General features: G+C 51.7%; 1 protein-coding gene and 1 non-coding gene across 4 annotated transcripts in view; both read left to right on the top strand.

Annotated features, from left to right (window-relative positions):
- Positions 1 to 26,340, top strand: part of igf2bp2a (insulin-like growth factor 2 mRNA binding protein 2a) — a 321,903-nt gene that overhangs the window by 16,341 nt on the left and 279,222 nt on the right. The gene's annotated exons all lie outside the window — the stretch shown is intronic.
- LOC140408110 (U2 spliceosomal RNA) lies at positions 4,332 to 4,523 on the top strand. The gene has a single exon (XR_011940034.1). It is a non-coding gene; the product is annotated as a U2 spliceosomal RNA (small nuclear RNA).

Genomic DNA, 26,340 nt, shown 5'->3' with positions numbered 1-26,340 from the left:
CAGTGGCCCAGGGCCGGTACCGAAACCGGGTCTTTAGCACCATAGGCAGCAATGCTAACCACTGCGCCACCGTGCCACCTATTGGTCACCTTATCTAAGGAGGAATATACTTGTCATAGAGGGAGTGCAGCAAAGGTTCACCAGACTAATCCCTGGGCTGGTGGGATTGTTTTGTGCGAAGAAGTTGAGGAGACTGGGTCAATATTTCCTAGAGTTTTGATGAATAATTAGTGACCTGTTTGAAACGTACAAAGTTCTTAGAGGGCATGACTGGTGGATATAGAGAAGATGTTTCCCCTAGCTGATGAGCCTAAAAACAAGGGACATAATATCAGAATAAGGGCCAGGCTAATTAAGACTAAGATGAGGAGAAATGTCTTCACTCTTTGAATTCCAGAGAGCTGCGGAATACTCTATTCCAGAGAGCTGCGGAATACTCTATTCCAGAGAGCTGCGGAATACTCTATTCCAGAGAGCTGCGGAATACTCTATTCCAGAGAGCTGCGGAATACTCTATTCCAGAGAGCTGCGGAATCATTGAGCATGTTCAAGACAGCAATCAATAGATTTCTGGAGACCAGTGACATCGAAGGATATGGAGATAGCGTGGGAAAATGGCATTGAGATGTAGATGATCTGCCATGATCTAATTGAATGGTAGAGCAGGCTTGATGGGCAGAATGGTCTTTTCCTGTTCCTATGTATTCTTCCTACCAAAATTGATCAGTTCATACTGCTCTTCAATAAGTTTAATTTGCCACTTGCCTGCCCATTCCACCAACTTATCCATGCCCTTTTGCAAGTTCTGTACCATCCTCCTCCATTCTCGATGCTTCCAAAGTTTTGTACCATTTCAAATTTTGAAATTGCACCCTGTAACACCAATGTCAAGGTCATTGATAAACATCAAGAAAAGCAGGGTCATAACGCTGGGCATCCCCACATACACCTTCCTCAGTCCGAAAAACAACCATTAACCACTACTGTTTCCTGTCACTCAACCAATTTTGTATCCAGGTTGCTACTGTCCATTTCTTTTTTTTAAAAAAAAAAAAATTTTTTATTGAAGTTTTCATGAAATATCAACAACAAAATGAAAAAGGAACCCAATAGAATTAAATACAGAACAAAATAAAACTACCCCTGTGCCCCCTCCCCCGATACATAAATAATAAATTAACACCACGAATTACACATAGCAAATATATACACCCCCTCAGATCCCCCAGTGTAAACAAACAAGAATAAAATAGAACACCCCCCCCCCCCCCCCCCCCCCGGGTTGCTGCTGCTGCCATTGACCAATGTCTACCGTTCTGCCAGGAAGTCCAAGAACGGTTGCCACCGCCTGTAAAACCCTTGCACCGAGAAGGCAAATTTCACCCTCTCGAATTTAATAAACCCCGCCATATCGCTGATCCAGGATTCCATGCTTGGGGGGCCTCGCATCCTTCCACTGAAGAAGAATCCTTCGCCGGGCTACCAGGGACGTAAAGGCCAGAATACCGGCCTCTTTCGCCTCCTGCACTCCTGGCTCCCCTGCAACCCCAAATATTGTGAGCCCCCAGCCCGGTTTGACCCTGGATCCTACCACCCTCGACATCGTCCTCGCTACGCCCTTCCAAAATTCCTCTCCAGCGATGGGCATGCCCAGAACATATGGGTGTGGTTTGCTGGGCTCCCTGAGCACCTAACACACCTGTCCTCGCCCCCAAAGAACCGGCTCATCCTTGTCCTGGTCATGTGTGCCCTGTGCAGCACCTTAAACTGTATGAGGCTGAGCCTTGCGCATGAAGAGGAAGAGTTCTCCCTCCCTAGGGCATTTGTCCACGTCCCCTCCTCGATCTCCTCCCCCAACTCCTCCCCCACTTAGCTTTCAACTCCACCACCGAGGCCGCCGCCTCCTGTATCACCTGGTAAGTTGTTGACGAGATTCTCTCCCCCCCCCCCCCCCCCCCCCCCCCCCCCCCCCTGCGAGAGCACCCTGTCCTGTACTGTGCGTGGCAGCAGCCGTGGGAATTCCACCACTTGCCGCCTGGCAAACGCCCTTACCTGTAAATATCTGAAGGTGTTCCCCGGGGAAGCCCATACTTCTCCTCCAGCTCACCCAGGCTCGCGAACTTCCCATCCACAAACAGGTCCCCCAACCTTCTTATCCCTGCCCTGTGCCACCCCGAAAACCCTCCATCTATTCTCCCTGGGACAAACCGGTGGTTCCCCCGTATTGGGGTCCACATCGAGGCCCCCCCCCCCCCCGTGCCGCCTCCACTGCCCCCAGATTTTGAGGGTAGCCGCCAGCACCGGGCTCGTGGTATACCTCATTGGAGGGAGCGGCAGCGGCGCTGTTGCCAGCGGCTCCAGACTCGTACCCTCACAAGACGCCATCTCCAGGCTCTTCCATGCAGCCCCCTTCCCCTCCATCACCCACTTGCGCACCATCGCCACATTGGCGGCCCAGTAGTACCCACAGAGGTTGGGCAGTGCCAGCCGCCGCCGCGCCCCCCCCCCCCCCCCCCCAAATCCCTATTCTGCTCCAGGAACACCCTTCTCACCCTTGGAGTCCCTCGCGCCCACACAAACCCCGTTATGCTCCTGTTGACCTGCCTAAAAAAGGTCTTTGGGATAAGGGAGGCACTGGAACAGGAACAAAAACCTTGGGAGCACCGTCATCTTGACTGACTGCACCCTACCCACCAGGGACAGCGGCAACGCATCCCACCTCTTAAACTCCTCCTCCATTTGCTCCACTCGCCTCGTGAAATTAAGTCTATGCAGGGCCCCCCAGCTTCTGGCCACCTGGATCCCCAAATACCTGAAGCTTCTCTCTGCCCTTTTTAGTGGGAGCTCGCCAATCCCCCTCTCCTGGTCCCCTGGGTGAACCACGAACAACTCACTCTTCCCCATATTGAGCTTGTACCCGAGAAATCCCCGAACTCCCTGAGGATCCTCATTACCTCCGGCATTCCCCCCACCGGGTCCGCCACATATGGCAGCAAGTCGTCCGCATAGAGCGACACCCTATGCTCCTCCCCACCCCGCACCAACCTCCTACAGTTCCTCGACTCCCTCAGTGCCATAGCCAGGGGTTCAATCACCAGTGCGAAGAGCAGGGGGGACAGGGGACACCCCTGTCTCGTCCCTCGATGCAACCGAAAGTGCTCAGACCTCCTCTTGTTTGTGGCCACACTCGCCATCGGGACCTCGTACGACAGCCTAACCCACCTGACAAACCCCTCCCCAAACCCGAACCTCTTCAGCATCTCCCACAAGTACCCCCACTCTACCCTATCGAAGGCCTTCTCAGCGTCCATCGCCATCACTATCTCCGCCTCCCTCGCCGGCATCATAATAACGTTCAGGAGCCTCCGCATATTTTCGTTCAACTGCCTCCCCTTCACGTACCCCGTCTGGTCTTCGTGGATCACCTGCGGCACACAATCCTCCATCCTCGTGGCTAAGACCTTCGCCAGCACCTTGGCACCTACGTTTAACAACCAAATCGGACTGTAAGACCCACACTGCAGGGGATCCTTGTCCCGCTTCAGGAGCAAGGAGATCCGTGCCCGGGACATCGTCGGGGGCAAAGCCCCCCCTTGTTTCATTGAAGGTCCTACCTAGCAACGGGCCCAACAGGTCCACATATTTTTTGTAGAATTCGACCGGGAAACCGGCCGGCCCGGGTGCCTTCCCCACCTGCATGCTCCCTATCCCCCTGGCCTGCACCTCCAGCCCAATCGGGGCCCCTAATCCCGCCACCAGTCCCTCCTCCACCTTCGGAAACCTCAATTGGTCCAGAAAGCGGCCCATCCCTCTCCCCTCCAGTGGGGGCTTGGACCGATACAGTTCCTCATAAAAGTCCCTGAAGACCCCATTGATGCCAACCCCACTCCGCACCACACTCCCTCCCCTGTCCTTAACTCCCCCGATCTCCCTAGCTGCGTCCTGCTTCCGAAGTTGATACGCCAGCATCCGACTTGCCTGTTCCCGTATTCATAAACCGCCCCCTGGGCCTTTCTCCACTGCGCCTCCACCTTCCTGGTGGTCAACAGGTCGAATTCGGCCTGGAGGCTATGCCTCTCCCTCAACAGTCCCTTCTCAGGCACCTCCGTATACCTCCCGTCTACCCTCACCATCTCCCCCACCAGCCTCTCCCTCTGCTCTCTCCTCTCCTTGTGGGCCCTAATGGAGATCAGCTCTCCCCTAACCACCGCCTTCAGCGCCTCCCAGACCATCCCCACTCAGACCTCCCCGTTATCGTTGGCCTCCAGGTATCTCTCTATGCTTCCTCGGACCAGCTCACTCACCTCCTCGTCCGCCAACAGCCCCACCTCATCGCTTCTTGGCCTTTTGGCTAAGATCAAGTGTCTGTAGATTGAGCCTTTGGTTCAGATCTGGTATGTCTCTTGTGGGGACCATGAATTGGATTCAATTTGAATTAGTTTTTTGGAGCAGGCGAGGAGCTGGATTAGGGGTTCGCCCCTGACCCACACTCTGAGCCCTGGCTTGGTAACTCAGAAAAGGAAAAAATTAAAAAAAACAAAAAAACAGCCCCACCTCCAAGCGCCACAACGGGCGCTGGTCCCTCTCCTCCCCCAGCTCTAGGTCTACCCAATACGGGGCGTGGTCCGAAATGGCTATCGCCGAGTACTCGGTATCCTCTACTCTCGCTATCGGTGCCCTACTCGTAATAAAAAAGTCGATCCGGGAATAGGCCTTATGAACATGCGAGAAGAATGAAAATTCCCTAGCCCCGGGCCTTGCAAATCTCCAAGGGTCCACCCCTCCCATCTGGTCCATAAACCCCTCAGCACCTTAGCCGCCGCCGGCTTCCTACCCGTCCTAGACCTGGAGCGATCCAGTGCCGGATCCAACACCGTGTTAAAAGTACCCCCCCCCCCATTATCAGGCCCCCCACTTCCAAGTCCGGGGTGCGACCCAACATGCGCCGCATAAAACCCGCATCTTCCCAATTCGGGGCGTACACGTTGACCAGAACCACCCTCTCCCCTTGCAGCTTACCATTACGTACCTGCCGCCATTGTCTGTCACACTGCTCGACGCCTCGAACGACACCCTCCTTCCCACCAAGATCGCCACCCCCCGATTTTTGCCGTCCAGCCCCGAATGAAACACCTGACCTACCCACCCCTTCCTCAATCTTACCTGGTCTGCCACCATCAGGTGTGTCTCCTGGAGCATAACCACATCCGCCTTCAGCCCCTTCAGGTGCACGAACACCCGGGCCCGCTTGACCGGCCCGTTCAGTCCCCTTACGTTCCAGGTTATCAGCCGGATCAGGGGGCTACCCGCCCCCCTCCCCCGCCGACTAGCCATAACCCCTCCACGGCCAGACACGCGCCCGCACCCCACGCCCAGCCCGTTCCCCACGGTGGCAGACCCCCGTCCCAACCCCCTCTACTTGCTCCAGCTCCCCCTTGACCATACCAGCAGCAACCCGGTTACCCCCCCCCCCCCCCCCCCCCCCCCCCCAAGCTAGGACCCCTCTGAGCTACTCCCCCCATTGCACTCCCGCAAGTCAGCTGACTCCTGCTGACCCCGGCCACTCCCGCCTCTCCTTCGACTCCTCCCATTGTGGGGACATACCCTCCTCCTCCATTACCCATCCACAGGCACTCTGCCTCCCCCTTCCATCCCAAGTGCGGGAAACAGCCCTCGCTTCCCCGCCCCGGCCCCGCCCCCTCCAGCCTTCAGCGCGGGGAAAAGCCCGCGCTTTCCACCTACCCGGCCCCGCCACCTCTGACCCACCTCCTTTTACAAGCCCAGTCCCCTCACCCCCCGACTCCGGCCTCCTCCTCCCCCGCGGGGCCCCATACCCCCTACCGGCTATCCACCCCTACTCCATTTACTTACCCCCCTCCAAGAGCCCACCCGACAGACCCAACCAAAACAGTGCCCAACCCACCCTAACCACCCACACCGAACCAAAAAGAAACAAGAGCAAAGAACCCCCCCTCAAAGTGTAACACCCCAACAGCAATCCCCGACCACCCATCCCGACCCTCAGTTTGTGTCCAGCTTCTCGGCCTGAACAAAGGCCCACGCCTCCTCCGGGGACCCAAAATAATGGTGCCGGTCCTTGTAGGTGACCCACAGTCGCGCCGGCTGCACCATGCCAAACTTCACCCCCTTCCTGTGCAGCACCGCCTTCGCCCGGTTGTACCCGGCCCTCCTCTTCGCCACCTCCGCACTCCAGTCGTGATATATTCGAACCTCCGCGTTCTCCCACCTGCTGCTCCTCCTTCTTGGCCCACCTGAGCACACACTCCCGATCGACGAACCGATGAAACTGCACCAGCACCGCCCGCGGCGGCTCGTTAGCCTTGGGCCTCCTCGCCAGCACTCTATGGGCCCCTTCCAGCTCCAGGGGCCCCTGGAAGGACCCCGCTCCCATCAGCGAGTTTAACATGGTGAGCGCATAGGCCCCCACTTCCGACCCCTCCAGCCCCTCCGGGAGGCCCAGGATCCGCAAATTCTTCCGCCTCAACCGATTCTCCATCTCCTCGAACCGCTCCTGCCATTTCTTGTGGAGCGCCTCGTGCGCCTCCACCTTTATTGCAAGGCCTAAGATCTCGTCCTCGTTGTCGGTGATCTTTTGTCGGACCTCGCGGATCGCCACCCCCTGGGCCGTCTGGGTCTCCAGCAGCTTGTCGATAGAAGCCTTCATCGGCTCCAGCAGGTCCGCTTTGAGCTCCCTGAAGCAGCGCTGGATAACCTCCTGCTGCTCCTGCACCCACTGCATCCACACTGCCTGGTCCCCGCCAGCCGCCATCTTGCTGCTCTTCCCTCGCACTTTCTTTGGCTTCACCACCACTTTTTTAGTCGCCCCGTTCCTGGTCCAAGCCATACACTGTCGGGGGAATATTGCAATCTTCTTCCCACACCGGGAAATGTCGAAAAAATGCCGTTGGGGGCCCTGAAAAGAGCCCAAAAGTCCGTTCCAAGCGGGAGCTGCCGAACGTGCGACTTAGCTCTGCATAGCCGCAACCGGAAGTTCGCTACTGTCCATTTCATTCTACAAGCTCTAACTTTGCTCTCAAGTCTGCTGTGTGGCACTTAATCAAATGCCTTTTTGAAGAATCATTTGCACCGCATCAACTGAGTTGCCCCCGTCAACCTTCTCTGATTACCGCATTTTAAAAAAATCAAAGCGAGTTAATTAAACATGATTTTTCCCATAACATATCCATATTGGTTTTAGTTAATTAACCCACGTTTGCTCAAGTGCCGATCAGTTTTCTCTTGTTGAGGTGTCTGAGGAAGGGATAACATTGGCACTAGATTGAAACTTGTACCCACCACAAAAGGGGTTGCCAACTTCTGTTGGATGTATTGCTGGAGGTATCATGACCCGCCTCCCGTCGCCAACATCCCCACTCCCAAACCCCCACTGGACAGGTCTACCCAATTGCAAGGCTCTTTGTTATCTGATTGGAGAATTCTGACTGTCAGTCATGGCAGCCGTTTTTTTTGGTATTATGGTAAACAAATAAAGAAATGGAAAAGAAAAACCGCACGTTTTTTTTAAATGCCCCATGGTTTTTCTCTTGAATTTGTAGTGTCCTGGAGATTAATATTTAATCCCTCGAGTCTCCAGGGTAATCCTGAAGGGTTGGCATGCCTTGGGTGAAGTTGAGCTTGAAAGTTCAATGAACTCTTAAATAGAAATATTTAAAAAATCAACATAGTCTTATACTCTTCTTTCCCCCCCCCCACACAACCCAGCCATAGTCAACCCCAAGATTCTTCGCCACCTACCTGTTGTCTGAAATGAGAAATTAGCATCAAATAAACCTGGAGACTGTAATCTTGCAAGACTCCAGGCCTTAAATGGGTCTTGAATTTGCTTTGTTCTTTTGAAAATAGATACCAATTGCCCTCGTGATGTCATCAGTGAATGTCATGTGGTTGGCACAGTCTAGTCTGGAAAACTTGTCTTTGTTTCAGCATAAGCTCATGTTTCTATTCATTGCGTCTGAATGAAACCACAGCTGATTTTTTTCACACACAATCCAAAGCAGGTGTGGAGTAAACATCCAAGTTTTTCTGAGCGTTTCCGAACTGTTTGTTTCTTTGGGTTTTGCTTTTTTGCCGTCAGCTGACAGGAATCTAAATGCAAAGTTGGCTCCTTGTGTGGGTCAGCTCGGAGAGACTTGTTCATCTCTTGTGCCCTGTTGCCCAGTGTGTCAACCGCTAGCCATGTCTGGGCTAACTGGGGGAACCAGATGTGGCTAATCGCACTTCTGATTAGTAAATAAGGAACGGGTAATAGACACTGCCGTCTGGTCATGTGATTGTGCACTATTGTTTAAGCTGGTGAACTTTAACCTTTTTATGTGTTTGATATAAACAGTTGAAGAAAAGGAAGGTGTGCAAATGTTTTTTATTCCTGTGAGGGATTTACTTCTTTACTGAAATGAAATTAAAATGAAAATCACTTATTGTCACAAGTAGGTTTCAAATGAAGTTACTGTGAAAAGCCCTTAGTCGCCACATTCCGGCGCCTGTTCGGGGAGGCTGGTACGGGAATTGAACCGTGCTGCTGGCCTGCCTTGGTCTGCTTTAAAAGCCAGCGATTTAGCCCTGTGCGAAACCAGCCCCTATGCTGGCTTTACACCTATGCTGTGTGAGTATGTATCAGAACCTCTACTAAAGTTAGCTCATATGGCTAACTTGATCTTGCTTGTGGCTGGCTGGTCAGCCACTTCTATTGAATGCCACCGTTTTGGGACCGGTTCTTGCAGTGCTCAAATATTGTCAAAGGTTTATTGTTCCTGGAGCTGTTGTGTTCTCGTCCCAAATCCAGCAGTGTGGTTTTAACCCGAGCAAAGGAAAATATTGCAGGTGCTGGAAATCGGAAATAAACAGAGAATGTGGGAAATACTCGGGTCTAGCAGCATCTGCGGAGCAACCAGCGATAACGCTTCAGGTTGATCTTTTGATCCAAGATTCCTGACACGGCCGAGTGTTTCCACAGGGCACAAGAGATGAACGAATCTCTCCGAGCTGACCCACGCAAGGAGTCAACTTTGCATTCAGATTGTTTCCAGCAGCTTGTGTCTTTTATGTCGGCAGAGATGTCAGGAAGCAATTTCCCGCACAATAAGTAGAGGAGACCCTAGAACTCCCCCCTCCCTCGGCTAGAGCTGTTGAGTTGGGGATCAGTTGAAAAAATCCAAACTGGTCGGGCAGATCTTTGTTAGCTAAGTATATCAGGGAAAATGGATCCGCTGTGTTCCATTCAATTGTGGAACAAGCTTGATGGACTGAATGGCTTCGCCCTGTTGCTTTGTTCAGGATTTTTAAAACATTGTTATTTTATTTCTTCAGAATTAATTTAAAAAAATATATACAAGTACTCCATTCTTGCTAAGGTTTGTAACTCTGACTTAGGACTGCAGTTGAAAGAGAAAATGGTGCTCGGTCTGAGATCCAGGAAGCCTTGCAACTGCTTTCTAATAGGGACTGATTGGTTATGCCGCTGCCATTGGCCTTCATGCTCTTTGACGATGCGGGTGCGGGGAAGACCCACCGACTGTTGTGTGACCCTCTTGGAAATTGGATATCGGGTGCAGACTGGATATGGTTAAGCTCTGATGCCTTTCGCAGTCAAATAGAAAGGAAAAAAAGACTTGTATTTACGAACTAAATTTGTACTTTGCTTCTGTCTTCACAAAGGAAGACATGAATAATGTACCGGAAGTTCTGAGTAACACAAGTTTTAGTGAGGGGCTGAAGGAAATTAGTATTAGTAGAGAAATGGTTTGGGGATTGAAGGCGGACAAATCTCCACGGTCTGATAATCTTCATCCCAGAGTACTAAAGGAAGTGGCCCTCCTTACCTGAGAAAGGACGTACTGGCACTGGAGGGTGTGCAGAGGAGATTCACTAGGTGGTCATTTTCCAAAACTCTTTGGACTCTGGAATGATTCCTACAGATTGGAGGGTAGCTAATATAACCCTGCTATTCAAAAAGGGAGATAGAGAGAAAAGAACTGGTCAGTACTAGGGAAGTTGTTGGAGTGCATTATCAAGGATTTCATTGCACAGCATTTGGAAAGCAGTGGTGTAATCAAAGTCCGCATGGATTTACAAAAGGCGAATCAAGCATGATAAACTACTGTAATTATTTGAAGATGTAACTAGTAGAGTTGACCAGGGAGGACTGGTGGATGTGGTTTATTTAGACTTTCAGAAGGCTTTGGACAAGGTCTCGCATAAGAACATGAGAGCTAGGAGCAGGAGTAGGCCACCTGGCCCTTCGAGCCTGCTCCACCATTCAATGAGATCATGGATGCTCTTTTGTGGACTCAGCTCCACTTTCCCGCCCAAACACCATAACCCTCTATTCCTTTAGCCTTCAAAAAAATATCTTTATCTTGAAAACATTTAATGAAGGAGCCTAAACTGCTTCACTGGGCAGGGAATTCCATAGATTCACAATCCTTTGGGTGAAGAAGTTCCTCCTAAACTCAGTCCTAAATCTACTTTCCCTTATTTTGAGGCTATGCCCCCTAGTTCTGCTTTCTCCCGCCAGTGGAAACAATCTCCCCGCGTCTATCCTATCTATTCCCTTCATAATTTTATATGTTTCTGTAAGTTCCTCCCTGCATCCGTCTTAAATTACAACGAGTACAGTCCCGTCTACTCCACCTCTCCTCGTAATCCAACCCCCTCAACTCTGGGATTAACCTCTGCACACCCTCCAGTGCCAGTACGTCCTTTCTAAGGTAAGGAGACCAAAATTGAACACAATACTCCAGGTGTGGCCTCACTAAAACCTTATACAATTGCAGCATAACCTCCCTAGTCTTAAACTCCATCCCTCTAGCAAAGAAGGACAAAACTCCATTCGCCTTCTTCATCACCTGTTGCACCTATAACTCAACTTTTTTGTGACTCGTGCACTAGGACACCCAGGTCCCTCTGCACAGCAGCATGTTTTAATATTTTATCATTTAAATAATAATCCCTTTTGCTGTTATTCCTACCAAAATGGATAACCTCACATTTGTCAACATTGTATTCCATCTGCCAGACCCTAGCCCATTCACTTAGCCTATCCAAATCCCTCTGCAGACTTCCAGTATCCTCTGCACTTTTTGCTTTACCACTCATCTTAGTGTCGTCTGCAAACTTGGGACAAATTGCACTTGGTCCCCAACTCCAAATCATCTATGTAAATTGTGAACAATTGTGGGCCCAACATTGATCCCTGAGGGACACCACTAGCTACTGATTGCCAACCAGAGAAACACCCATTAATCCCCACTCCTTGCTTTCTGTTAAATAACCAATCCTCTATCCATGCTACTACTTTACCCTTAATGCCATGCATCTTTATCTTATGCAGCAATCTTTTGTGTGGCACCTTGTCAAAAGCTTTCTGGAAATCCAGATATACCACATCCATTGACTCCCCGTTGTTTACTGCACTGGTAATGTCCTCAAAATTCCATTAAATTAGTTAGCCACGACCTGCCCTTTATGAACCCATGCTGCATCTGTCCAATGGGGCAATTTCCATCCAGATGCCTCGCTACATCTTCCTTGGAGATAGGCTCCAGCATCTTCCCTACTTCCAAAGTTAAGCTCACTGGCCTATAATTACCCGCTTTCTGCCTACCTCCTTTTTTTTTTTATTAACTATTTTATTGAAAATTTTTGGTCGACCAACACAGTACATTGTGCATCCTTTACACAATATTATAACAACACAAATAACAATGACCTATTTTATAAACAAAAAAAAAAACAAAAAATGAATAAATAATAAATAACAAAAATGAAAACTAGCCCTAATTGGCAACTGCCTTGTCACAAGTAACACTCTCCAAAAATATAATTTAACAGTCCAATATATAATTATCTGTAGCAACGACCTATACATACTATACAGTATATATTAACAACCCTGAGAGTCCTTCTGGTTCCTCCTCCCCCCTCCCCGCGGCCCCCCCCCCCCCCCCCCCGATCCTGGGCTGCTGCTGCTGCCTTCTTTTTCCCATTCCGTCTATCTTTCTGCGAGGTATTCGACGAACGGTTGCCACCGCCTGGTGAACCCTTGAGCCGACCCCCTTAGGACGAACTTAATCCGCTCTAGCTTTATAAACCCCGCCATGTCATTTATCCAGGTCTCCACCCCCGGGGGTTACCTCCTTTTTTAAACAGTGGTGTCACGTTTGCTAATTTCCAATCCGCCGGGACCACCCCAGAGTCTAGTGAATTTTGGTAAATTATCACTAGTGCATTTGCAATTTCCCTAGCCATCTCTTTTAGTACTCTGGGATGCATTCCATCAGGGCCAGGAGACTTGTCTACCTTTAGCTCCACTAGCTTGCCCATCACTACCTCCTTAGTGATAACAATCGTCTCAAGGTCCTCACCTGTCATAGCCTCATTTCCATTAGTCACTGGCATGTTATTGGTGTCTTCCACTGTGAAGACCGACCCAAAAAACCTATTCAGTTACTCAGCCATTTCCTCACCTCCCAAACTTATACAGATGTGCGATAGAAAGCATCCAAAATGGCTGCATCAAGCCTGGCATGGCAACTGCTCGGTCCAAGATCGAAAGAAACTGCAGAGTGTGGTGAACTCAGCCCAACACATCACACAAGCTTGCCACCCCCACGTTGATTCTGTATACACCTCCCGCTGCCTCAGCAAGACAGAAATAATTATCAGAGACCCCGCACACCCAGGCATTTCCTTCTTCCAGACCCCTCCATCAGGCAGAAGGTACAGAAGTCTGAAGACCCACACATCCAGACATAGGAACAGCTTCTTCCCCATAGCTACAAGACTCCTCAATGACTGCCCCTTGGACTGATCTGTTCCCTGTAAGAACACTACTCACGATGCCCTATGCTGCTCTTGCTCATGTATTTGCTTTGTTTGGCCCCTTGTTCCGCACTGTAACCAATCACTGTTTGCCGATGTACCATTTGTCAATGTTCTCTGTTGATTATTTGCTTTGTCTACTATGTACGTACTGTGTACGTTCCCTCGGCCGCAGAAAAATACTTTTCACTGTACATGTGACCATAAACCAAATCAATCTATCAATCAATTATTAAATCTCCCTTCTCATCCTCTAAAGAACCAATATTTACCTTAGCCACTCTTTTTTGTTTTATATATTTGTAGAAACTTTTATGATCTGTTTTTATATTCTGAGCAAGTTTACTCTCATAATCTATCTTATTCTTCTTTATAGTTTTTTTAGTAGCTTTCTGTTGCCCCCTAAAGATTTCCAAATCCTCTAGTCGCCCAGTAATCTTTGCCACTTTGCATGCTTTTTCCTTTAATTTGATACTCTCCCTTATTTCCTTAGATACCCGCGGTCGATTTTCCCTCTTTCTACCGTCCTTCCTTTTTGTTGATATAAACTTTTGCTGAGCACTGTGAAAAATCGCTTGGAAGGTTCTCTCATTGTTTCACCATAAAGTTGTTGCTCCCAGTCTACCTTAGCCAGCTCTTCTCTCATCCCATTGTGATCTCCTTTGTTTAAGCACAAAACATTAGTGTTTGATATTATCTTCTCACTCTTCATCTGTATTTTAAATTCCACCATGTTGTGATCGCTCCTTCCGAGAGGATCCCTAACTATGAGATCAATAATCAAACCTGTCTCATTACACAGGACCAGATCTAGGATCGCTTGTTCCCTCGTAGGTTCCATTACATACTGTTCTAGGAAACTATCACGGATACGTTCTATAAGCTCCTCCTCAAGGCTGCCTTGGTTAAACCAATCGACATGTAGATTAAAATCCCCCATGATAACTGCTGTGCCATTTTACAAGCATCAGTTATTTCTTTGTTTATTGCCTGCCCCACCATAATGTTACTATTTGGTGGCCTATAGACTACTCCTATCAGTGACTTTTTCGCCTTACTATTCCTGATTTCCACCCAAACAGATTCAACCTTATCCTCCATGTCATCCCTCACTACTGCCCGGATGTCATCCTTAAATAACAGAGTTACACCACCTCCCTTACCATCTACTCTGTCCTTCCGAATAGTTTGATACCCGTGGATATTTAACACCCAGTCGTGACCATCTTTTAACCATGTTTCAGTAATGGCCACTAAATCATAGTAATTCACGATGATTTGCACCATCAACTCATTTACCTTATTCCGAATACTACGTGCATTCAGGTAAAGTACCCTTCTGTTGGCTTTTATACCTAATAGCAGATTAATATGTAAAGTTAAAGCGCATGGGACTGTGGGTAGTGTCTTGAGATGGACAGAAAGCTTGTTAGCAGACAGGAAGCAAAAAGTTGGAATAAATGGGGGGTTTCCGATTAGCAGGCAGTGACTAGTGGGGTACCGCAGGCTTATGTGCTAGGACCCCAACTATTCACATTATATACTAATTATTTGGACGAGGGAACTAAATGTATTTAAATCTGCAGATGATACAACGTTGGGTGGGAGGGTGAGCTATAAGGAGGATGCAGAGATGCTTCACGACAGGCTGAGTGAGTGGGCACATGCATGGCAGATGCAGTATGATTAGATAAATGTGAGACTATCCACTTCAGTAGCAAAAATAGGAAGGCAGATTATTATTTGAATGGGTGTAAATTGAGAAAGGTGGATACTCAGTGAGATCTTGGTGGCCTCGTGCATCAGTCGCTGAAAGTAAGCGCCCAGGTACAACAGGTAGTAAAGAAGGCAAATGGTATGTTGGCCTTCATAGCGAGGGGATTTGAGTATAGGAATAGGGATGTTTTATTGAAATTGTATGGGGCGTTGGTGAGGCCACACCTGGGGTAGTGTGTGCAGTTTTGGTGTCCTTATCTGAGGAAGGATGTTCTTGCTATGGAGGGAATGCAGTGAAGATTTACCCAGCTGATTCCTGGGATGGCAGGACTAAGTTGGTTAGGATTATATTAATTGGCGAAGAGATCTCATAAAAACCCGGTGGTGGTGGTGGGGGTCATAGTTTGAGGATAAGGGGTAACCCAGAGAGTGGTGAATCTGTGGAATTCACTATCACAAAGTAGTTGAGGCCAAAACGTGCAGTTTCAAGGAGGAGTTAGATTTAACTCTTGGGAAGGGATATGGGGGGGGGGTGCATCAGCATTGATCATAATGAATGGCACAGCAGGCTCGAAGGGCCAAATGACCCCTCCTGCTTCTGTTTTCTATGTATGTCTCTATGTGTACGTGCAACGACCTGTCACATCCCTCAGTGCTTTTTCAATACAGCTTTTCACTCTTCTGCAATGCAATCACAGTTGCTAACACAGAAGCCAGGTTGCACATAAGAACACCCCACAACTAGCAACAAGCGATTTAATCTGGTATTATTGATGGTGGGTGAAATGTTGGCCAGGTTTTTTTTCATCACCCAAACTTACTCTTACTGGGCTTTTATACGTCGAGGTGTATATTGCTGCTATATTTTATGAAGCCATTGGACAATATTGTGGTGTCACTGGACTCCAGTTTGTATAACCATCGATTGCAGCAGCAACCAGCTGCATTTATATCGTACATTGAACATAGAAAAATGTCCCAAGGTGCTTCTCCGGGACCAGATACAACTGGCACTGAAGGCGATATTAGCAAAATATTGGTCAGAGGTTGGTTTGAGGGAGTGTCCCAAAGGAAGGGAGCAAGTTGGAGAGGTTTTGGCAGGGAATTACAAAGTTTAGGGCCCAGACACAATGGTGGAGTGACTAAAAGTGGGGATTGTCAAGAGGCCAAAATTTGAGGAGTGCAGATATCCCAGAGAAGTGATGAGCAACCCAGGCTAAAGAATGACCCTTCTTTATCTGGACGGCCCGCAAAATTGAAATCAGCCTTGTTCTCCTAACCATGACCCCATGAATAAGATGAAATACATTTAAAACAGGCCTAATATTTATTTATGTTCGATGGCATCCAATTCTTGAAAGTGTCGATAAACAATGCCCATGAATTGTACAAACCTTCCATCCTCCACCTCAACTCAAACCTCCCCTTCTTGAGCGTCAAAAATTCCAGCAGGTCCCCCTGCTACGCCGAGGCACAGGGAGGCGAAGGCTAAAACATCTGCCCCCGTACCCACCTGGTCCAAAAACCCTGTAAATTGCTTCTCAGGGGCCCTGGTTCTAACTCTCATGCACCGCTCCCGAGATGTTCTTAAAGATCTCCCTCCAATACACCTCCAGTTGATTTGCAGGGCTCTTCCCTTGGCGCTCATACACATCTTCCACAAAGAGTCGGCTCATCCTCTCCCTCATGAGGTGCGGCCCTATATACCACCTTCAACTGTATCAGCCCCAACCTCGCGCCCAAGGTTGAGGCATTCACCCTGTGGGTGCACCACATACCACAGTCCGAACTCCATACCCTCCCCCAACTCTTCCTCCCACTTCGCTTTAATCCCCTCCAATGATACCTTATCCTCCCCCAGAATCTTCCCAGAAATCGCCGATACCATCCCCCTTCTCCATTTCCCCCTATCGTCAATACCCCTTCCAACAATGTGGAGGCCGACGCTATCGGGAAGCTCTGAGCCTCCTTCCTGGCAAAACCCTGGACCTGCAAATATCTAAACATCTCCCCTGCCCCAGTCCAAATTTCTCCCCCAACTCCTCCAGCCTCGCAAAATGGCCCCCCCCAGAAACAAGTTGGGCCTAATATTTATAACGAGTTGTATATTTATAGAATTGTCATCAACTTCAAATGATAAAAACAAATATTTACACTTCAGACGGAGAGGGAGCGCACGGCTCTCACAGTCAATGTTGTGAGCAATCAGCACGCACCTCACTTCGCTTTCCCTGGCTTTACGTGCGGATCACTTCAGTCACACAAGTAGGAAAAAAACGACATAGATGGAAATCAGCGGAACGTGACAGCCCTGCAGTGGGCACCGATCAGCAAAATGTCTCATGGGCTGTACGCAGAACCCAGATGGGCCGCATGTGGCCTCCTGCCTGATTTTGGAATGAATTGAATTCATAGGGTGGCACAGCGGTTAACACTGCTGCCTCACAGCGCCAGGGACCCGGGCCAAATAGCCTCCTTCTGCACTGTACGGGTTTACGATTCTATGAAATTCCACCAGTTGCCATGGTGGGATTTGAACCCATGGCCCCCAGGCCATTAGCCTGGGCCTCTGGATTACTGGTCCAGTGATGATACTACTACACCAGCACCCCTCCATGATTGCAGGGATGGGGAGGGGTGAGGTAATGGAGAGATCTGAAGACGCAGGCGAAAGTTTTAAATTGGAAGTGAGTGGGAGCCGATGTAGATACAAGAATTGGGCTGAAGGATGAAGAGGAGTTGTGTGAGTCAGGATAAGGGCAGAACCTTTTGGAGATGTTTATGGAGGGTGGGAGGATGTTTCGAAGAAGGTTAGAATCGTCTGGGGGTGACAGAGGTATAGGTGATGGTTTCAGCAGCAGCTAGGTGGAAATAGTGGCAAAAACTGGAGATTTATTGAGGTGGAAGGAGTATCGAGCTGGAATAGGCCATTCGTCCCCTCCAGCCTGTTCCAAATGTGAAGTGGACGGTCTTTGTGATGGAGAGGATAAGGGGTCAAAAACGTGGTTCAGTCTGGTTCTGATTGCCTGGGAGTGGGTTAGAATTGATAGCGGTGTGGCACTTAATGGAAACCGAGAGGCTACTGTCTTCCCAATCTTTAATTGAACAAAAGAAAGACCATCAATAAATATTTGATGTGTGATATACGTCAAGAATGTGTATATTAATCTACATATACTCTACACAGCATTAGTGCAAAGTAGTTGTCATGTTATTAACACCTGAAATGCAATTCCTTCACCATACCTTCCTGTAATTATGATTATCTCTGTCACCATTCTTGGGTCTGATGAGCAGCAGTTTCGGGAAGATGGTGATGCCATCCGAATCTTATCATCAGCATTCCCAGATTACTCATTCTGAATCCAAAACCCAGCTGTGGGAACCCAGAATTCCTGGAATTGGAACCTGAGTCACCAGTCAGATGAATAGTTCTGAAGTGCTGAATATTCAGCACCGATTCCCATCAGGAGCTACTCTGTCCTATTTCTTCCTGCAGATTTAAGGAAATAATAAATAAATGCCACTTTAAAACTCTTGTTCTTTCCTTGCTGACATTTACCAACACGACAGAAAACTGAGTTACTCGGCCACATGATATTGCTTTGAACAGGTAGCACCCACCACACCTGTCCTCTCTGACTGGAACACACCTGGCTATTTCCCACTCTCCTTTCCACACTGCTGCCATTTCTGATAAACTGAAAGGCTGGAAACTTGTGTCAGGGCTGTTGGAGCAACAGGATCCAGACATGCGCTCGAGGATACAATCCCGGTCATTAATGGGCTCTTTCGTTTTCTTGTTCTCTTTCTCTCACGTGTGCACGCCCTCTTGTGTGTGTCTCTCTCTCTCGCGCTCGCGCGCTCTCCTTGTCTCTCCCTCTGGCCCGCGGTCAATGCCCCTCTGGCCCGCTCCCCTTGTCCCACGCTCCTTGTCCCTCTGGCCCGCGGTCTTTGCCTCTCTCGTGCGCGCGCGCCCCCTCCTTGCCCCTCTTTCTCTCGCGTCCACTCCTTGCCCCCCTCTCGCACGTGCACCCTCTCCTTGCCTCTCTCTCTCTCTCTCTCTCTCTCTCTCCCTCGCGTGCCCGTTCCTTGCCCCCCCCTCTCTCTCTCTCTCTCTCTCGCGTGCCCGTTCCTTGCCCCCCCCTCTCTCTCTCTCGCGTGCCCGTTCCTTGCCCCCCCCCCTCTCTCTCTCTCTCTCTCTCTCTCTCTCTCTCTCTCGCGTGCCCGTTCCTTGCCCCCCCTCTCTCTCTCTCTCTCTCTCTCTCTCGCTCGCCTGCTCCTTGCCCCTCTCTCTCTCTCTCTCTCTCGCCCACCTGTTCCTTGCCCCTCTCTCTCGCCTGCTCCTTGCCCCTCTCTCTCGCTCGCGTGCCCGCTCGTTGCCCCCCCCTCTCTCTCTCTCTCTCTCTCTCTCTCTCTCTCTCTCTCTCTCTCTCTCTCTCTCTCTCTCTCTCTCTCTCGCGTGCCCGCTCCTTGCTCCTCTCTCTCGCTCATCCGCTCGTTGCCCCTATCTCTCCCTCTCGCGCATGCCCGCTCCTTGCCCCCCTCGGGCATGTGCCCGCTCCTTGCCCCTTGCGCGCACCCGCTCCTTGCCCCTTGCGTGCACCCGCTCCTTGCCCCTTGCGCGCACCCGCTCCTTGCCCCTTGCGCGCGCCCGCTCCTTGCCCCTCTCGCGCGCGCCCCTTGCCCCTCTCGCGCGCGCGCCCGCCCCTTGCCCCTCTCGTGCGTGCGCCCGCCCCTTGCCCCTCTCGTGCGTGCGCCCGCCCCTTGCCCCTCTCGTGCGTGCGCCCGCCCCTTGCCCCTCTCGTGCGTGCGCCCGCCCCTTGCCCCTCTCGTGCGTGCGCCCGCCCTTTGACCCTCGCGCGCGCGCCCGCCCCTTGTCCCTCTCGCGCGCGTGCCACTTGCCCCTCTCGTGCGCGTGCCCGCCCCTCGCCCCTCTCGCGCGCGTGCCCGCCCCTTGCCCCTCTCGCGCGCGCGCCCGCCCCTTGCCCCTCTCGCGCGCGCGCCCGCCCCTTGCCCCTCTCGCGCGCGCGCCCGCCCCTTGCCCCTCTCGCGCGCGCGCCCGCCCCTTGCCCCTCTCGCGCGCGCGCCCGCCCCTTGCCCCTCTCGCGCGCGCGCCCGCCCCTTGCCCCTCTCGCGCGCGCGCCCGCCCCTTGCCCCTCTCGCGCGCGCGCCCGCCCCTTGCCTCTCTCGCGCGCGCGCCCGCCCCTTGCCCCTCTCGCGCGCCCGCCCCTTGCCCCTCTCGCGCGCCCGCCCCTTGCCCCTCTCGCGCGCCCGCCCCTTGCCCCTCTCGCGCGCGCGCCCGACCCTTGCCCCTCTCGCGCCCGCCCCTTGCCCCTCTCGCGCGCGCGCCCCGCCCCTCTCGCGCGCGCGCCCGCCCCTCTCGCGCGCGCGCCCGCCCCTCTCGCGCGCGCGCCCGCCCCTCTCGCGCGCGCGCCCGCCCCTCTCGCGCGCGCGCCCGCCCCTCTCTCGCGCGCGCGCCCGCCCCTCTCGCGCGCGCGCCCCTTGCCCCTCTCGCGCGCGCGCCCGCCCCTTGCCCCTCTCGCGCGCGCGCCCCGCCCCTTGCCCCTCTCGCGCGCGCGCCCGCCCCTTGCCCCTCTCGCGCGCGCGCCCGCCCCTTGCCCCTCTCGCGCGCGCGCCCGCCCCTTGCCCCTCTCGCGCGCGCGCCCGCCCCTTGCCCCTCTCGCGCGCGCGCCCGCCCCTTGCCCCTCTCGCGCGCGCGCCCGCCCCTTGCCCCTCTCGCGCGCGCGCCCGCCCCTTGCCCCTCTCGCGCGCGCGCCCCTTGCCCCTCTCGCGCGCCCGCCCCTTGCCCCTCTCGCGCGCCCGCCCCTTGCCCCTCTCGCGCGCCCGCCCCTTGCCCCTCTCGCGCGCCCGCCCCTTGCCCCTCTCGCGCGCGCGCGCCCGCCCCTTGCCCCTCTCGCGCGCGCGCCCGCCCCTTGCCCCTCTCGCGCGCGCGCCCGCCCCTTGCCCCTCTCGCGCGCGCGCCCGCCCCTTGCCCCTCTCGCGCGCGCGCCCGCCCCTTGCCCCTCTCGCGCGCGCGCCCGCCCCTTGCCCCTCTCGCGCGCGCGCCCGCCCCTTGCCCCTCTCGCGCGCGCGCCCGCCCCTTGCCCCTCTCGCGCGCGCGCCCGCCCCTTGCCCCTCTCGCGCGCGCGCCCGCCCCTTGCCCCTCTCGCGCGCGCGCCCGCCCCTTGCCCCTCTCGCGCGCGCGCCCGCCCCTTGCCCCTCTCGCGCGCGCGCCCGCCCCTTTCCTATTTCCCTAGCCGCTTCTCTCTTTCTTAGTTGTTGTGCAAGCATTCTGCTGGCCTTCTCCTCATGCTCGTATATTGCGCCCTTTGCCCTTCTAAGCTGCTCTACGGCCTTCCCTGTGGACAACACCCCAAACTCGGTCTGCAGCCTCTGTCGTTTCCTCAGTAACTCTGGCCTCGGGGACTTCGCATCGCTCCTGTCCGTCCGTAAAATTTCCGTAACCAGTCGGTCCGTTTCTGCCCTGTCCGTCCTGTCCCTATGGGCTCGGATTGAAATCAGCTCCCCTCTCACCACTGCCTTCAGTGCCTCCCAGAGCACCGCTGCTGAGACTTCTCCGGTATCATTTACCTGCAGGTAATTATTCATGCATTCCCACAGCCTCTCACACACCGCCTCGTCCGCCAGCAGCCCAACTTCCAGCCTCCATTGTGGGCGCTGAAAGCTATCTTTGCAAATCTGCAGATCAACCCAGTGCGAAGCATGGTCCGAGATGGTAATTGCTGAATATTCTGCCCCCGTCATCCCTGTCAGCAAGTCTCTGCTCTTGATAAAGAAATCGATTCGGGAATACACCTTGTGGACTTGAGATTAGAACGAAAACTCCTTCGCCGACGGCCGACTAAATCTATATGGGTCAGCACCCCCCATTTGCTTCATGAACCCTCTCCGTTCCTTTGCCATCGCTGGCACCCTACTCGTATTTGAACACAACCGGTCCAGGCCAGGATCAAGAACTGTGTTAAAGTCCCCACCCATGATCAGTTTGCGTGAGTCCAAGTCCGGGATCTTCCCCAGCACCCTCTTAACAAAATCTACATCATCCCAATTAGGGGCATATACGTTGACCAGGACTACTCTCACCCCCTCAAGTTTACCCCTAACCATAACAAATCTGCCACCCCCGCCCACAACTGTGCCCTCCACCTCAAATTGGACCCGCTTGTTGATCAAGATCGCAACCCCTCTGGTCTTAGTGTCGAGCCTTGAATGGAAGACCTGACTAATCCAGCCCTTCCTTAATCTTGGTGCGTCTCCTGTAACACGACTACATCCGCCTTCAAAACCTGTAAATGCGCGAACACACGCGCCCTCTTGACTGGCCCGTTCAGCAACATTCCAGGTGATCAGCCTGGTCGGGCGGCACCTCGCACCCCCCCCCTTTGCCGATCAGCCATCTCCTTTCTTTGGCCAGCCCCCAAGCCATGTGTCGCGCTTCCTCTGGCCCGCCTCCTGGCCGCCTCCACCCCATACCTCCTCACTGTTACCGTGCCCAATTTCCAACATCGTCAGCAGACCTACTCTCCCACCCCCCCTTTAGCAACACCACCCTATAACCTAACACCTGACATAAACTAGCTAAATGAACACCCCCCACCTGGCTTTGGCGCCAGCGAGTCTCTCACCTATTGTTCCCTGGCTCCCCCACCCCGGCCCATCCACACCACTTCCCCAAATCAGCCCTGCTTGAACAAATACTCTAAACAGGACAGAGACAGCCCCAACAATAGTGCAATTGAAGTCATACAAAATGGAATAGCAGGCACTTTCAACCATTCCTATCTGAACGCAGAAAGAGATGGCAAAAATTCCCCGAAAAACACCCCCCATATCCGACCCATTCTAACTATTCTCTTTTTCTAACAAAACTCAAACACAAAAGCGAAAAAGAGACATGAAGCGAAAAAAGACAAAAAACACATTAAAAACTAAGATACAAAAGCATGAAAAAACATGCAGGCATCTCTCAGAAACAAGAAAGAAAGAATTAAAAGTTCCAACATGAGTCCAAGAGTCCTCAGCTCGGGACCAGCCCTCGCCTCTTTGCAAAGTCCATTGCCTCCTCGGGCCCTCGTGCATAACCCACAGTCTCGCCGGATAGAGCAGCCCAAATTTCACCACCTTGTATAAAATCTCTAACTTGCCTGTAGCCTGCCCTCCTTCGCTCGGATCTTGGTAAATGTGCAGGGTGCTATTGTCCCAGTTGCAGCACTGCGTCCTCTTGGCCCATTGAAGAACCCGCTCCTTATCCAGGAATGGTGGAAGCGGACCACCATCACTCGTGAGGGACCCCCTCGCCGCGGCTGCCTCACCTGCACTCTATGTGCCCTGTCCACCTCCGACGGGCGAGGGAACACCTCATTCCCCAGCAGCTTCTGGAACATATCTGCCACATACGGGGGAGCATCCAGCCCCTCGGCCCCCTCCGGGAGGCCAACGATTCCTTAAATTCTGCCGGCGAGACCTGTTCTCCAGGCCCTCCAGCTTTTCCAGGAGCATTTTTTGTTGGTGTCTCAACCTTCGAATCTCCATGTCCGCCACCTTTTGAAAGTCCGCCTGTTCCTCCACCGTCTTCTCCAGCTCTTGGATCTTTTCAGCCTGGGCTTCCAGCCTTTTCTCCATTCGGTCAAACGATTTCTGGAGCGGTTCCAAATGATCACTTTTCAGTGCTAGGAAGTTCTCCTGCATAACCTGCAACAGGTGCTCCATTGTCGGCTGAGCTGGCGGTGCCCGGGTCTGGACATCGGCCATATTGGTTTCACTCACAGCCTCCTCTTTGCCCTTGCTTGTCCACTTCTTCAGCTGTTTGCGATCCTTCCTACTTCTTAGTTCCATACACCTCTGTATGGATTCAGTGCCTGAGTGCTATTGCTTTCCAATCCAGCGCTTAAAAGCACAAAAAAGTCGGGGGGGAAAAGGTCCAAAAGTCCGACCGGAGCGGGAGCCACCAAGTGTGTGACTTACTCCCTCATAGCCGCCACCGGAAGTCAGATCAATTGAATTTTGGTGGATTGAGGCATTTGAGGATTGTGTGGTTAAGGTAGAGGCGATGTAAAGATTCGGGTCTGATCTGAAGGGCAGTGGCCTCAAGGCTCTGTATATTTCTACTTTTCTGCACTTCACCATTTCTACAAATGGACTTTGTGGGTTGGAACCTACGCCCCAGTATGATGTGTATGTGACGTGGTTTCAGGGGGTTACCAACTGCCCTGTTCTATGTTAGCTAACACTTCACTGTTCACTCTGCAACCTGGTAAACACCATGTCCTTTTGCAGTTCTGTTCAGGCTAAAACCACAAGTCGGATTTATTTGTAAGTATGTTAATGACATCGACATACCAGCAGAAACACATGGCAGTAGTTTTGGACTTGTATGGTGCATGAGCTGCTACAAACATAGTGAAAAGTGCTGAACCTTTACAAGTTAATGCGTTTACTTTCAACCTAGTCTGATAAACAACAGTTGTGTGGTGATGACTCACATCACTGGAATTTTAGCCAGATTGAAACCTCTGATGCCTCGGCCATTTCCTCAACTCCTATGGCCTACACACTTGCATAAATGAAGTTTCAAAGAAGAGGTAGTTTCTGATGCACTTAATTTGTGAATGCCTGTAACTAACTATATCATTGCAGCGAGCTAGCAGGCCCATGGTTTTTATCAGTAATGTGGATCTCTGGAGACGTTGTATTCCACCCTGATGACAAGATTGTAGTTGATAATATGCACAATAGTAGCAAACTTCAGATGGGGATAATCAGACTGGTGAAATGGACAGACACATGGCAGATTCAATTTAACATGAATGTGTGTACAAGTCTGAAGAGATGCACTGTGGCAGAGGGAGCATAACCTCAGTGGTACTATTTGAGGGTAACGATGAGTGCAAGAGGGATCTGGCAGTGGATATTCACAAATCCTTAAAGGTGGTGGGGTAAGTTGAGGGTGGTTAAGAAAATATTTGGCTTTGTAAATAGGAGCATTGAATACAACAGAAAAGCCATGCTAAACAAAAATTCACTGGGCCTCAGTTGGAGTATTGTGTTCAATCCTAAGCATCACAGAATGGGAAGGATGTCAAGGCCTTGGATAAGGTAAAGGGAATGTGGGACTTGAGTTATGTGGAGAGATTGGAGGAGCCGATCCTTCCAGCAGAGAAGGTTAAGGAGTGACCTAATAGTGGCGTTTAAGATCATGAGGGCTTTCGATAGAGCAAGTGCTGAGAACCATCTCCTTTAGCCCTCTGTCATTAGCCAGAGATTGCAGACTTAAAATTATTGGCAAAAGAGCTAGTTGGTAAATGATGAGAAATGTTTATTCAAAGAGGCTTCGTATGGTCAGGCACGCACTATGTAAAAGAGATGGCACAGGAATCTTGAAAAGGCAATTAGAAGTGCCATAGTTTGCAAGGTTTTGGGGAGAAAGCGGAGGTATAGGACTAAATGGTATAGCTCTTTTTTTTTAAAAAACCCAGCACAGGCAGGTGGATGGATGAGCTCTTCTGTGTTGTAAGGTTCTATGATTGGGCAATTTTAAAATGCCTTGTTCCACATTTAAAGCCACTCAAGACATGAAATATATCTTCCTGTTGGTAGTTTTATGTTTTGATCACTTGAATAACTCTCTGATTCTCCTCTGTGTGGGAATGCTGTCACTTGCAAGCCTCTGGGGAGGGGGGTGTCTTGTTCAAATAGTTTGTGCCTGAGTCATTTAAGTGTGTCATCCTGTCTGAGTGTTTGGAGCCCCTGCTATTCCTACCTCTACCCTCGCTCACCAACTCAATCTTCCCAACTCTTCCAGGTCAGGAATTGTCTTTTCTTCAAGGCATTTTGTTTTGTGGGATGTAAGGAGGTGCTTGTGGACACATTAGAACATAGAACATAGAGTGGAGAAGGAGGCCATTCGGCCCATCGAGTCTGCACCGACCCACTTAAGCCCTCATTTCCACTCTATCCCCGTAACCCAATAACCCCGCCTAACCTTTTTGGACACTAAGGGCAATTTATCATGGCCAATCAACCTAACTTGCACATCTTTGGACTGAGAGAGGAAACCAGAGCACCCGGAGGAAACCCACGCAGACACGGGGGGAACGTGCAGACTCCGCACAGACAGTGACCCAGCAGGGAATCGAACCTGGGACCCTGGCACTGTGAAGCCACAGTGCTAATCACTTGTGCTACCGTGCTGCCAGTGAGGTAGAAAACTTCCAATTTTCAGGTGGCAAACATTATTCGCATTAGCATGGTGGCTTTAGTCTGAGATTGGGAATGGCTGTTCGCCCACGGGCCTGTGGCGGGTGGTCAGATTTGGATGGATGTAGGCAGTATATTGAGGGTGGCAGCAACACATTGTGTGCCCATAAGATGGGAGGGTCTTGATGGCAGGAAGTGAGCCACTACAGAACGACTTTGGAGAGCTTCAAAATGCCTTGTACTGTCTTGGGACTTCGCACAACGCATTCCAGGTAGTGTCCGAATAACTAGCTAATCTGATTTTGGTGTGGGCTAAAGGGTGAATATTGGCCAGGGTGCTGGGGTGAACTCAACTACTCTTAGTTAAATAGTGGCCTAGGTTTATACATCTACCTGCAGGAGATCTCTCTTCAATGTCTCTTCTGAAAGATGACTCATTCTGACATTTCTGCGCCCCTCAGGCGGTCCCATCGCTGGCACCCTGTCCCCTGGGTCAGTGGGGTCAGTCTGATTTCTTCTGTACTTAGTATTGCTCTCCACATG

The sequence above is a fragment of the Scyliorhinus torazame genome, chromosome 2 (assembly GCF_047496885.1).
Source record: "Scyliorhinus torazame isolate Kashiwa2021f chromosome 2, sScyTor2.1, whole genome shotgun sequence".
Taxonomy (NCBI): Eukaryota; Metazoa; Chordata; class Chondrichthyes; order Carcharhiniformes; family Scyliorhinidae; genus Scyliorhinus; species Scyliorhinus torazame.
This window is presented reverse-complemented; position numbering and strand designations above follow the sequence as displayed.